We start from the raw sequence: 14,469 nt of genomic DNA on the forward strand, positions 1-14,469 counted from the left end.
GGTGCATCTTGACCCCCAGCCTTGGGGTCACTGGGACATTCCTGGGTGGACCACATTGAAGGTGATCTCGCTCAAACTTTTGGGGCCATGTCTTTCTATAAGAACAGAAAGAAAACCTTCTGGCACTTTTCCAAAGGGTGAAATATGGCATGAGAACAGTATTACAGTGCCAAGAGACTTTACCAAGAGTTGGGACCTCAGAGGTGGGGTCTCCAGAGCTGGTTGGAGTCCAGGGCAGACTTCATGGAACCAGGTAAGAGACATTTTTCAGAACTGAGCAATTTTTGGAAAGAGACTCAAAAGCTTAAGGAGCCTAAGGAGACTATTTGAGAGATATGAATATACTTAGACTGGATTAGGATTTACAGATGAGGGATGGAATGAATTATCTCTGAATTCCTTTTTCATACAAAAAGTGATTTGCTGAGATATTTCGTTTGCACAATCACTCAGAGTAGTATGTCGTTGGGGAGGAACCAGCCAGCTGGTTGAATGATTGTAATAAGCATTCAAGTTTTATCTTTGTGGAAATATAACTGTATTAATTAGCATCAGATGGATTTACTAGTATTTGCTGGTCTATGAATACCTGTGTTCTGGTGACTTGAATAGGTTTAAATGCCTATAGGAAAGTATTTGATCAATTTCAAGAATTTTGCATTTTATGTATTTTATGTATACAATACATATATTAATAAAACCCCATAAACTTAAAAGAATCTATTTGCTGTAGGATATTTTTGAGATATGAATCAGCTGTCCCCCAATCTCTCTTTCCTTTTTGTGGGAAAAATATCAGAATTTTTTTAATTGAAGTATAGTTGATGTACAGTATTATATAAGTTACAGGTGTACAATATAGTGATTCACAATTTTTTTTAAGTTTACACTCCACTAATAGCTATTATAAAATATTGGCAATATTTCCTTTTCTATTTTTTTCCTGTTTCCCATTCAAGATCTGGACTGATCTGTAACTCTTGACTCTTAAAGGGGAAATGAGAGTAGAAAACAGAAAAAAAGAAAGGTCTTCCTGGATCATTTTTCCTTTTAATGGAAAAGGCAAGGACTCAACCTCGATGAAATTAAGGAGAAGAAAACTTCATGAGTAAAAACAAGGCTCCCACTTGATCCTCCTCCCTCGGCCCCTGCACCAGGATGGAAGTCCAGGCCCAGGAGTGGGGGCAGATGGAGCCAGAGGATGGAGACCATGCAAAGAGATCAGAGAGACAGGAGGGAACCGGGGTGCAGGTCGCCCTCCCTCCCCGGGGGGAGGCTGGCCAGCATCCCGCCCAGCTGCTCAGCTGGTGAGGACTGTCTGGGTGCTCACCAACACCTTCCGGTCTGATTAACTGTGGGCAGGGAGCTCCCCTGAAAATATCCTTGAAAATGTTCAAGAGAAAGCTATGGAGGGGACCTCCCTGGTGGTCCAGTGTTTAAGACCTCACCTTCTGATGCAGGGGGTGCAGGTTCCATCTCTGGTTGGGGAGTTAGGATCCCACGTACCTCGAGGCCAAAAAACCGAGACATCAAACAGAAGCCATACCGTAACAGATTCCATAAAGACTTAGAATATGGTCCACATAAAAATGTTTAAAATAAAAAAAGATGTGGGACTCTGAACACCCAGCCGTACAGTGGAAAGAAAAAGGACACGCCTCTCTCGGTATGCAGGTGGACTCAAGGAACCACCTGGAGCCAGGACAATGTGATACATACACCTTTACGTAGCACACCAGTGGCACTTTAATTTTCCTTGTCAGGGTGCCATTTTTGTATCAATACATTGGTAATGGAGGTGAGGGAGGCTCTTCTGGTTCCTTAACAGGTGAAAGTAATCCATTTTATAAAATGCAGATGTCATCGGGTGCTTTCCTGGAGAAGATTGTATGGGGGCCTGCAGGATGTCTCTCAAGCACAGAGGGCAATGCATTTACAGTCAGACCCCCTGCGTCCCTCCAGCCCTCTGGCTCGCCACATCTCTATACACCCTCCACTGAAGGCGCATTGGATCAACCAGGTTCCCCAAGAAACCGTGTGTCTTCACTCTTCCCTGCCTTTGCTGGTGACTTTCCTTTTCCAGGAACCCTGGTCCATCCTTACTCTCAGCCCCACCCAAGGCAACACTCAATATCAATATTTAGGAAACTCTTAGCCCTTCTTCAGAGCCCAGTGAAACCTTGCTTTGTAAATCAACCTCTCCTCGCCTCCATCCACCAGTCCCACCTCAAGGAAGACTCATGCTACTGAGTGTTAGTCTCAACACATCTTTGTGAATTGTGAACACTTCCTTCTCCCCATACAGTTGTGCTGCCTGAAAGCAGACCCTGCGTCCCTCTCGTTCTGGTCTGGAATGTAGCACAGAGGTTTGCATAGACCAGTCACTTCATGTTTGCTGAGTTTAACAGAAATGATAGGGAAATAATTCTCTGTTGATTACCCACTGATGTGGAGGTCTTCCCAGTGGTAAAGAACCCACCTGCCAGTGCAGGAGACATAAGAGACCAGGGTTCCATCCCTGGATTGGAAAGATCCCCTGGAGGAGGAAATGGCAACCCACTCCAGCTTCCTTGCCTGGAGAATCCCATGGACAGAGGAGCCTGGCAGGCTACGGTCCATAGGGTCGAAAAGAGTCGGGCACAACTGAAGCAACTAAGCGTGCATGCACACACACATGCAGGGATGTGGACACACGTTACATACCAGATACTGTGTTCTTCCCCATGGTTCAAGAGTCCTCTAGTTAACGATTCCAGGATGAATCCTATAAGGATCAGTCTTTTTAGTGATGTTTGAGAATCTATCACAGTTTGTGTTTGGAGGCCAAATATTTCAACACCACCATTTATAGTGTCTTCTATGTGCTATTCAGGATTACCCCCTTTCTCTACTTCCACTGAGACAAGGGAAGGCTGGAGTAGAGAAGGGAATGGGGAAAAGTTCAGTTCCTTTCAGTACCTCATGCTGCCATTCCCACCCGGCTCCCAGTGCCCCACATATTCCAAGGTGAGAGGAGGTTTGGGATGCTCTCCAGGGAAAGAGGGGAGACACCACGGCGCAGAAATCTGTGACTGCTGGCAAAGCTGTGCCCAGAGCGAGGTGGTGCCTTTGTACTCCCAAAAGGAAGGTCACCTGAGGCTGGAGGGGAGATTGATGCTGTGCAGAGTGGGACGTGGGCAGAGAGAGAGACGTGAGCTCTTGGCACGCGGTCCCGGCAAGTGACAGGCCTTCCAGGTCTTTAGTTTAAAACCCGGATGAGTCATCTTTGGCGGGAGAAAAGCTTGGCGGCGGGGAGAATTTTGGCAAACTCCTACACTCCTTTGCCACAGATGGAAGTCATATTTCCATACGTAGAGGACAGTCAGGACGGGGAACAAGGCTAAAGCGCCCAGTCCCGACGTCCACGTGTCCACCTTCAAACGTGCCGTTCCAGGACATAGTTGGCCCCCAGCTCCACACCGTGTGGGAAGTCACTCCCCCTGGATACCGTCCTCATCCTTAAAGAGCCTATGTAACCGATGCAGCGGAAAAGGCTGACGTATGCCAGCCATTAATCAGCCACAACAGTGAATCAAGTCAAGCGCCAAAATAAAAGCTCTCCCTCTGGCTTGCAGGATACAGGTATCCCCCACTTTTTGAAAGTTCCCTTTCCACCACTTTGCTTTGATGAAAAACTTACATGAGCCTGTTTTCACCAGTCAAAAGAAATCTAAAGAAGATTTTCACTTTTATGGTAAAAAAGGTCATTTCTTCTTCACTGTATGCTATCTCCACTTATGAAAGGCTTTGCAAGGAGCTCCCTTTGCGGACAGTAGGGGAAACCTGCACCCTGAACTGCAGGGCTGGCCCGAAGATGTGCAGAGCCCCGGGGAGTCCTTGATTCCTTAGTGACAGCTAATGTCCTACCTGCCCTGCAGCCATGCCTGCCCTCTAGGGCCACATGGCTGGACACGATCCTGGAGCAATGCCCAGTGGATGGAAGCCATGAGAGAGGGAAGTGGGGAGACGGTGTCCATGGCCAGGTCTGCAGCTTAGCAGCCACATGCCTCATGGGGGCGGAACCTCTCTGGGGACACTGCTTGTGCTTATACCACTGATGTGACAGGATGGACTGCAAAGGGGAAATGGTTGTGAAATATTTTGGTGATGTTTCTCACTCTGCCATGATGCACTCAGACTCCAAGTGCAATCACCTGTGTCTCTTGCAGGTCTGCAGGTGGATGGGTTCCTGCAGTCATAAGCCAGGCAGAGCGTCCTTGGCCTGTGTGTTCCTGGTTATGTAACCCCCACACCCCCGCCCCGACTGATTCTTCAGGATTCATTCTCACCTTTCTTCCATCTGTCTTGATCTTCACATTCTTTTCACCAAATTGCCTCCTTCTCCTTTGTTACTCTAGCTTTCCTAACACCATTTTCCTTCCTACTGCTTTCTAAATTTTTCCAGGACCTGATACTTACACTTGAGAACAGAACATGAGAAGAAAAGAGATGTATTTTTAGTCTATGTAGATGGGTCCCCTAAGCAAGGTTGAGATGATCAGTGGAGCAAAGCCGAGCCGCGTGGACATTGTTCTTGGTTCTAAACCCTAGGGTCGTGCTCAGGGGTGACAGAGGGAACCTTAGTTCATGGAACAGGTATTTGTAAGCCGAATAGGGAAGATTTCTCTTTCTGACCTCTTTTACTCTTCTTTCTATCAGAGGCCAGTGCAGTTCCCAGGGCAGGAGCAGCTGCTCCCAGCTACCGTGCCAGCAACTGGGAATTCATTCCCAGTAGGAAGCTCTGGGTGGCATTCACAGCCTTGTTACCTCCCTCGTCCCCTGATGACTAACCCCCACAGGGGGACAGTCCCACTGTGGGAGTCAGAGCACAGATTGCGTTGACTGACTCACGTCTACACGACGGCCACCAGAGTGTTAGAGCTGGGTAAATCCCAGGAACTCAGAACCAAGTTGGAAAAGGAAATGGCAACCCACTCCAGTATTCTTGCCTGGGGAATCCCAGGGACAGAGGAGCCCAGTGGGCTGCCATCTATGGGGTCGCACAGAGTCGGACAGGACTGAAGTGACTTAGCAGCAGCAGAACCGAGTATGAACTTCCTTCATGGTAGTTCTCTCCCTGTAAGTCCTAGGAGATGAAGGCATGATGCGTCAGTTGGCTCCTTTCTGACAGAGACATGGAAGGACAGAGGATGGATCCCACAGGGAAGGCCACCGTGCTTATCGACACAGCAACTGAACAGGTTTTTGCTTTGAGTAGATTACTGGTATTTAGCGAACAGTGGATGTTGGCACCAGATTTAATTCCTGAGCTCATTTACTCACTGATTCTGTAAATACCTCCTGAGGGTCTACCACCAAGGAGGTGTCATTCTTTGTATGGAACTTGAGCACACTCAGCAGCGAGTCAGCAACACTGACAGGTAAATAGGGACAGAAGTCAGGCCTGGATGGAAGGGAGAATGTCTGAGCCGTGGAGGCTGATGCTAATGGCCCCAGAGCGATGGCCAAGTGGGTAGGAAGCGCAGGTTTAATGGCACCGATCAGCTACACTACTCCTTATTATGTACCATCCAACTCTTATAACTAGACCATGACGTCAATATTATCCTCTTTATTTTGGAGATTAAGCCGCTGAAGCTTAGGAAGGATAACTTGCCCAAGACTTTGATGGAAGTTTTGCATCCAGGTGTCCTGAATCCAGAGCTTCAAGCGGCAATCCTCACAACACTCCTGAGAGTGGTTAGGTAGGTGTCAGTGATATATGACATCCATCTATCTATTTATGGATTGATCGATCGACCAAGTGATGGGCTCTGCATGGCCATAGAAGGAAGGCAGGAAAATGGCATTAATAGAGTCTCTTCCCCTCATGGCAGGACCCAGCCAGCCCCAGAGAGGAAGGGAATTTGCAAGAAGGTGACAGGGTGCTAGGATACGGGCTTGAAGACCAGTGGTCACTGGTGGCTCCCCGTTTCCCCGCAGAGCACAGGGAGCCATCCTCTCTTAGTTAAAGGTCAGAAATTCCCAGGACAGCTCAGGTCTCATTCAGTGAGCACCCCCATCCACATCCCCATTAGAAGAAGCGCTTGATGTCTGGGAGGAAGAGCATCTCCCAGGAGAAACAGAGGAGGAGGAAGGGGGCAACCACCTTGGAGGTGCCTTCATGGACCCGGGGTGGCCCCTGAGGACTGGGATGGAGTTTTCTGATTCGCCATCCAGGGCACTTCCCAAGTTTCCCCTTTGCTTCGGTTGTCTGGCTCTGTTGATTGGTATTTCCGTGTCAGGAACACAGCTGATATTGGCTGGGCTTGAACTGTCACATAGGATACACATGTGTCAGGCCATAATCCGTCTCAGTCTTGCGAACCAGTTAACGCTGCAAAGTCAGAACCATTAACACGGCGACTTACTTTTCTAACATAATTGTCCTCCGGCAGCCTGAGATTTACTGATTGATATTCGACCTAATAAAGCTGACCTGGATAAGCTTCCTGGACTCCAAGGACATGCTTCTCCCTGTGAAGAGTAAAACAAAAAAAATTTCTGTTGTTAAAGTCAGTTTAATGTCTTTACAGGAATACACTTTATAACCTCCTTGCTGGGTCTGACGCATCTGAGCACCTTCTGTAGAAACACAGCCCACAGCCTGAGGACCCGCTCCATCCATCCACTGGGTACAGTCACGGCCAAGAGCTGTCCGCCCTGCCTCTGTCTTCCCCAGCCAATCCCTCTCTCTGGAATGGAAAGATTCAGTGGGTTGATTCAAGCGTCCAGGAGGCTAACAAGGAAAGCAAACAATAAAACGGCAGACAGAAGAAAGGAAGCTAGCAAACAATAAAAAATGGCAGGAAGGTTCCCAGCCCATCTGTAAGCCATTAGAAGGCTGCTTACCATTTTCCAGGATATTTTTTTCCAGGGTTGTTTGCAGCTTCTGTGCTTCTTAGGAAGCGCCCTTTTGGGAACAAGGACAGTGGGACTGAGTGAAGGAACCCCTCAGAGGCACGACAGTCCTAGGAAGTTTCTTTGAAGGGGCTTGCTGGTGTTGTTAGTAACATGACAGATAAGAACAACCCACTGTTAAATGTCTACGTGCCCTTAAACTGACTTCCACAAACTTTCTAAAGACACAGTGTGTTTAAAATTAAAAACAGAGCTTGCTGATGAACGAGTGAAATATACATATTTTTTTCCATGATGCTCTCATATTCTTGTCCTGTTGATAGGCCCAAAGTGCTAAATACACATTTTAGTGAATGGTATGGGAAAAATGTCTTTTAAAATGGTTTCTCATGTGGAGGGTACTTATATTTTGACTTGTAGATCCCATAATTCCTGGTCTGGAAGAAGGGAATTTAATAGGCTAGCTGGGAATAGTTCTGAGAATTTTATCCGAGTCCCTTAACTATTATCGAATTCAACTGGAATAATTAAGAAATATGGAATGAAAGAAATTGGATCTAGGAAGTTAAAATAATGTTTTCTAATTTTTTTAAATGGACATATATGATTTCTGTTCTGAAAAAAGTTAAATTTAGGGAAAAGATTAACAAGAAAATTGCTCTTAAGAGGGATGTGAAGAAAGGATTTTATATTCCTGTTTAAAATGTATGTTTCCATTTAAGTATATTTTAAGATATGTCTTCTGGGAGAAAAAGGGATGTGTATGGTAACTTCAAAAATCAAAAGATTTGGGATTACTTTTGAATCCTGCCAAATGTGATATAGGGAGTGTGTGTGTGTGTATCTATGTGCGTCTGTATGTCTATGTGTGTCTGAGTATCTCTGTCTTTCACTTTCTCAGTGTGCGTGTGTGTCTGAGTGCTTGTGTCCCTGTATACATGGTTGTGTAGCTGCGTCTATGTATGTTTGAATGTTTGTGTGTCTATGTATCTGCATGTGTCTGTTTCTGTGTGTGTGTGTGTGTGTGTGTGTGTGTGTGTGTGTATGTATGTTTCTTCCTAGTAAATTCCAGGCTGAACTGCTTGCTGGGGGAAGAACACGTCCATGGGCTGAAGGAGGAGGGCTGCAGGCTCTGGGCTCTGACATCCTTTCCAGACTGCGGCACATTCTTCTACGGCAGTGCGTGTTTCTCCTCGCCCTGGGCGAGTCCCTCAGCCACTGGGGACCACCGGCTCCTTGCCTGTGAAATGGGAAACCCCAGGATGGTTGGAGTGATAACACAGGGAAAGGCATACACATGTTAGGTCGTAAAGAGTTTTCAGTGAGCGCTGCTGTTACTCGGATCACGACTCTTCCCGTGAGTCAGGACCTCATCTGGGTGGAGGTCTCTGCTGACCCTCATCTGGGTGGCAGTTCTCAGCCAGGAGGCTTCCTCCTCCCCCACCAGGATCCAGCCAGCAGCCACTTCCCTGGGCATGTGGAGATTCCGGAGGGATGGCGCCGCGTTTGATTTTCATCTTCACTCCTTCCATCCAACTCCGTGTGAGTGGGAACAGCTTCTCCTCCCGCCACCTGTCAGGGAACCGCCTTTGCCAGAGAAGAGGGTCTGCTTCCCGGCCCCGGCGCGCTGCCCGGCAGCTGCTGCTCATTCTCCTCACCTGTGGGGCTTGAGGCCAGACTCTCTGAGGACCCGCAGGGCCAGGCCAGCAGAGACAGCGGAAGAACATCTGGTCGCGGGGGCGTCCGCTGTCTGAGCATCAGGCTCTGTCTTCCCCGTGGGCTGGTGCTCGGGTCCCAGGGCCTCTCGGGGGCTGCTCCCAGCATGTGGACCCTTGGTCTGTTTCTCTAGCACCATCCCTGCCCTGTGCTGCCATCGAGGATGCTCTTTGCTTGGACTCTGGGTTTCTTGCCTTGCCCTGACTTTCTGAGCTGCGCTCTTGAACACTGTTGGCTCATGGGGTCTCAGAGCATATCATTGTCTAGTTCCCCTTTCTCCTTTCTGTGCTCTTTCCCCAGCCCTTTCCCCTGTCAGAGACATCAGGGTTAAGCGAATCAGTGAGAGATGACAAGGATCATGTGAAGAGAGAGCTTTGCAACCGTGCAGACCCGAGTTTGAATTCTAGCTTAGCCGCTTTCTTGTCCTGGGCACTGGGGGAGATCCTCAACCTCCCTGAGCCCTATTGCTTTCACAGGTAAAGTCACAACAACCACAGCATTATCACCAGGGTCACAGGTATCCTTTGCATGTGGTGAGCACTGCAACCATGCCTCTCCATCAGGGGGCTGGCTCAATCATTGGTGAAATGTCATTTTTTGTTTTTTCAGTCGGAAAGTTGTGTCTGACTCTTTGTGACCCCATGGACTGCAGAAATGCCACGATTCCCTGTGTCCCATTCAGTGAAAGATTCTGTGTCCTGTGTCTACAAAGCCAGCCTGAGGCTATGACCCAGGAGTCTGGGTTGCGTGGTGTGGTGACATCTGTGTGGTGACCACAGGCAAGTGTGGACAGGCCTCGTGGGTGTTTGCCACGAGCCACGGAGCCCAGCAGAAGCAGACGGACAGTGAGGCCAAGGCTCAGGAAGGGGTTGGCCATGCTTGGCCTCTCCTTTTCTCCTGAGTTCTTTCTTTAAAGCTGTATCTTGTTTCCTATAACTTCCTTATGGGTTGTAAATAGGCCAATGGATCTCGAGTGAACACTTTATTCATTTAGATTGCTTCTATAAGAGAGGTTGAGTGAATATGGATGTTTATAAAAATCTCCATTACTTTAGGAGGCATTCAGAAAGAAGACCCAAAACTTCAACTTTCTTCCTTTTTCTTTTTATTGGGCTATAATTGCCTTACAATATTGTGTTAGTTTCTGTTGTACAAGTGAAGCAGCTATATGCAGACATATATCCCCTCCCTCCTGAGCTTCCCTCCCTCTCCCCTAATCCCACCCCTCTGTCATCACAGAACACCCAGCTGGGTTCCCTGTGCTGTATAGCAGCTTCCTACTCGTTATCTACTAATACCTTACAAATCATAGTGTGTATATATCAATGCTACTCTCTCAATTCGTCTCAGCCCCTCCTTCTTCCTTTGTGTCCACAAGTCCATTCCCGGTATCTGTGTCACTATTCCTACCCCACAAACAGGTTCGTCAGCACTATTTTTCTAGATCAGAATTTCCAGCTTCTGGAACTAATAGTCTCCCATCATCTGCTAGCTGGTTCCACAAATCATAACAGAGTTTCATTAGAGTTGCAGGGTCCCAGGTTCGTGCTGAGCTATTCCAACTCCCTCATTCACAGCAGACCTCACATCCTTCCTTATGCAATATATGGATAGTCTGCAGCCCCTTGTCTCTGCCTCTGTGTGCCCAGAAAGTGGGTTTAGATTATCTCCTCTAGCTGATTAGAAGGAACCCCATTCAGTCAAGCATTTAATATTGAGTTATCACCCAAGCCTGACTCTGAGAAATAGATATCGATCCTACCCCTGAACGTGGCCCAAGAAGAAACAGTAGTATTTTCCATTCAGAGAAGAGCGGGCAGTGTTCTCCAGTCCCTTGTGCTGTGGGGGCATAGAAGTGGCCTCGTCATTAAGCTCCAGGCTGTACCCCTGGCGAGCCTACCACCCAGTCCTAAGTAATGAAAGATGACATCTCAGAACATACTTTTCATTATAATCTGTTTCAAAATTAACACAGATAAAGGTCTCCAAAAGCTATCAAGGCAACTTATGACAGAGATGAATGTAAGCAATACCCTGTTAAGTATATCCATTAATCACTATTTTTGGAATTTTTTAACAAGCAAATTTTTTTCTTTTATTTTTTAGTTTTAGTTTGCCTTCCGACAGAGCTATTCAGTCAACTATTTGAGTGAGACTTGATGCTTTTAACGCTTTCTTCCCCATGGAATTGGCCTAGAGTGTACAAGGAATTCAACCCACGTGTATTTCTATTATTATTACATCAGCTCCACCTCAGATCATCAGGCGTTAGATCCTGGAGATGGGGACCTCCTTTTTAGACTGATCTAACACCTGATGATCTGAGGTGGAGCTGATATAATCACAATAGAAACACATGTAATGCACTTGAATCATCCTGAAACCATCCCTCCTCAACCCTGATCTATGGACAGATTATCGTCCATGAAATGGGACCCTGGGGCCAAAAAGGCTGGGGACTGCTGTTCTAGAAAACTGTGTTGGTATGAGTTTTGGTGTCCCACCAGAATCATGAAAAGGCATTCACTTGGCAGCCAGCTGTGTGCCGTGGTGTCTAGCACATGGCCACATAGGAAGCAGAGGAATATTTGCTCTCTGGGAATGTGCGCTTGGTTTTACCACTTTTGAAAACCCAGCAGAAGGTGAGGCTTGTACCCCACTGGGGAGTAGACTGCAGTAAGGTTAGTGTTGCCAGATCATGAAGTGCTGGAATACTCGGTTTCTATTTCGCTCCACTTGTGTTCTTGTCAAGCGATGTAGATGAGCTATATTTTGGCTCAGATCATGAGGAAGTAAAATGTGTGTAACAATGTGTGTGTGTGCGCGCGCACATGCATGCTTGTACAGGGACCTGCAGGAGCATATAAACATATACTAGCTGTGATGTGCTGACTGATTCTGGGCTCTGGAAAGGTAGAAGGTAATAGTGATTCCTCTATACAACTTCTGGAGATCTTAGTCAACGCATGGCAGGACAAGGAATCTGGAAAGCAAGTCCAAGTCTGAGAGGTTCCCTCGTTGCAATGGGCTCGAATTGTCCTCGAGCTGTCACGTTGTGTCCTCTCTTGGCAGCATACTCTCTCACTGCCCCTTTATACTTCGGGCTAGGATTGAGCTGGGTGCAGCTCCTGACCTCATGGGAAGCCTCCCTGAAGCTCCTAGCTGGCCCAGAGCTCTGCCTCCACAGTCAGAACCGCTCAGCATCCTCTGGGCGTTGGTGCCTGACAGTGATTGTTAGGGCTGTCTACTGCCCAGCCTCACGGTTGTGTCCTTTTAAAAAAAATGTTCAATCGGAGGATAATTGCTTTACAACGTCGTGCTGTTTCTGCCGTACAACAACATGCTTTAGCTACAGGTATACACACGTTCCCTTCCTCTTGAGTCCCACCCCTCAGGCTGTCACAGAGCCCCGGGCTGAGCTCCCTGTTAGACAGCAACTTCCCATTAGCTGTCTATTTTCCATATGGTAGTGTGTATGTTTCAGGGCCACTCTCTCAATTGTTCCTTCCCCCTGCTGTGTCCACAAATCTGTTCTTTATGTCTGTGTCTCTACTCCTGCCCTGCAAATAGGTTCATCAGTACCATTTTTCTAGACTGTATATATGTATACATTAATATACAATATTTGGTTTCTCTTTCTGACTTACTTCACTGACTAATGGCCATGTCTTAAACTCAGAAAACTCTGTGCTCTGGACCATCTCCTCACTTCATCCCAACAGTCACAGAAAGGCTGTAATACAGTGTTGCCTTTTTGACCACCGCGCTGCAATGAGACATCCTTTCTCTCCTGCCCTGCTTGTGCTCCTGTTTGTACTACAGTTAATCTTGTTTTTATGGAGTGTCTTTTGCTATGAAAACTTCCTGAGTGGCATGTCCCATTATTTAGGGTCTTGATTTCTTGGAGTATCACTCCAGGCTGAGTGATAGTCCATCTTTCAGGCCCCCTGAGCCTCCCAAGTCCCTAGTTTCATCATTTACACCCCATCATGTAAATACCTTGGCTATGAGGAAGGACTAAGCAATACAAGGACAGTGATGGACTGCCAGGGGCAACTCAAATGACTTAGCATATCCCTGATGGACACATATGCAAAAATCCTCAGCAAAATATTAGCAAACTGAATTCAGTAATACGTTACAAGGATTATACACCATGATCAAGTGGGATTTATTTAAGGGACGCAAGGGTGTTGCACAACACCCACAAATCAAGGTGATGTACCACATTAACAATGGGAAGGATAAAATCGTACATTTATCTCAAGAGATGCCACTCGACAAAATTCAACATTCTTTCATGATAAAAATGCTCAACAAACAGTATGGAAATAACATACCTCAATGCAATAATGGCCATATATAACAAGTTCCACAGCTAACATCATATTAAAAAATTTTTTTCTTCTAGGATCAGGACAAGACATGGATGCCCACTCTCATCATTTTTCTTCAGCATAGTCCTGGAAGTTGTAGCCAGAACCATCAGGCAAGAAAAAGAAAGGAAAAAAAACATCTAAATTGGAAAGGAAAGGAAAAATTAAAATGTCTGTATTTGCAGATGACATTATATTATATAGAGAACCCCCCAAATATTCCATCAAAAACTGTCAGAACTAATGAACAAAGTCTGTCAAGTCTCAGGATGCAAGATAACATACAAGATAGGATTTTTTGTTATTGAGTTGATAAGCTGTGTCTGATTCTTTACGACTCCATGGACTGGGGTCCATGGGATTTCCCAGGCAAGAACACTGGAGTGGGTTTCCATTTCCTTCTCCAGGGGATCTTCCTGACCCAGGGATCAAACCTGTATCTCCTGCATAGACATACAGAAAATGTGTGTCTCCAGCGCATTGTGTTGTATGGATGGATGATGTTATCTAAGGCATCGGTGTCCTCTGTTAAAATGCAAATATGCTATCTGAAAGAAAGCCTGCCAGAGAGGGCATCAGCAAAGTTGGACTTCCATCCTTCCTAGCTAAGTGACCTTTCTATGGAGGCACAGAGTACTAATCACGGAAGGCGTCTTGAAGACATGAAGTGATTCTCCCCCCCACCAGTCTGTGAAAAATCCTCCTAAAGCCTCCTCCATGTTTCCAGTGACGTGGGTGGGTCACAAAGTGAGCAACATCATGCGCTGACATCTCCTCTTTCTAAGTCCAGGGCAGTTTTCTGGTGTGGTGCATGTAATCGCCACCTCGTCCCTCTTCCTGCTGAGTCACGCTTTGTTCTTATGCGGGACTGCCCATCCCCAGTGAGTTTATTCCTGTTAAATGGAAGCCACTGGGGCATTCAGGGGCTCATCAGAGGCCACAGGCGCCCTAGGAAGCCTAGAGCGGGGAGCGCCTGTGTTCGCATTAACTGTGGGTGAGCCATGTCATATTTTCATTTCTTTTCAGTTAAAATCAACCAGAGCTTTTAAATCTTTTCCTATTGAATAGTTAAGTCACTCCTCCCCACCTTCCTGTAGGGGAGTGGATTTTTGACCCTGAGGGCAGGATTTAAAATGTATCTCAGATACCTTTATCGTCCTTAATGTGGAACAAGTGGTAGACTTTGTTTGGAATCAGTTTTCTCACCAAAGTAATAATAATGTTGTCTGTTCTGTCCACTCACCTCCCTGCTGTGTGAATAAAGAGGTGATGTACGTGAAGGATGCGGGGTGCCTGCCTCAGGGCCAGCTCCGAGCCATTGGTGGCGGCTTCGTGAAGGGCTGTATGGAGGTGATTTCTGAGGATCTAGCTGGAAAGAGACCTGTGGTTGATTTGTGATGTCAGCCATGGTGTCTATGTGTGTTCCTGTGTGTGCGCGTGTTTCATTGTTCTTGACACAGACTTGTCATACTATACC

The sequence above is a fragment of the Ovis aries genome, chromosome 13, assembly GCF_016772045.2.
Source record: "Ovis aries strain OAR_USU_Benz2616 breed Rambouillet chromosome 13, ARS-UI_Ramb_v3.0, whole genome shotgun sequence".
Lineage (NCBI taxonomy): Eukaryota > Metazoa > Chordata > Mammalia > Artiodactyla > Bovidae > Ovis > Ovis aries.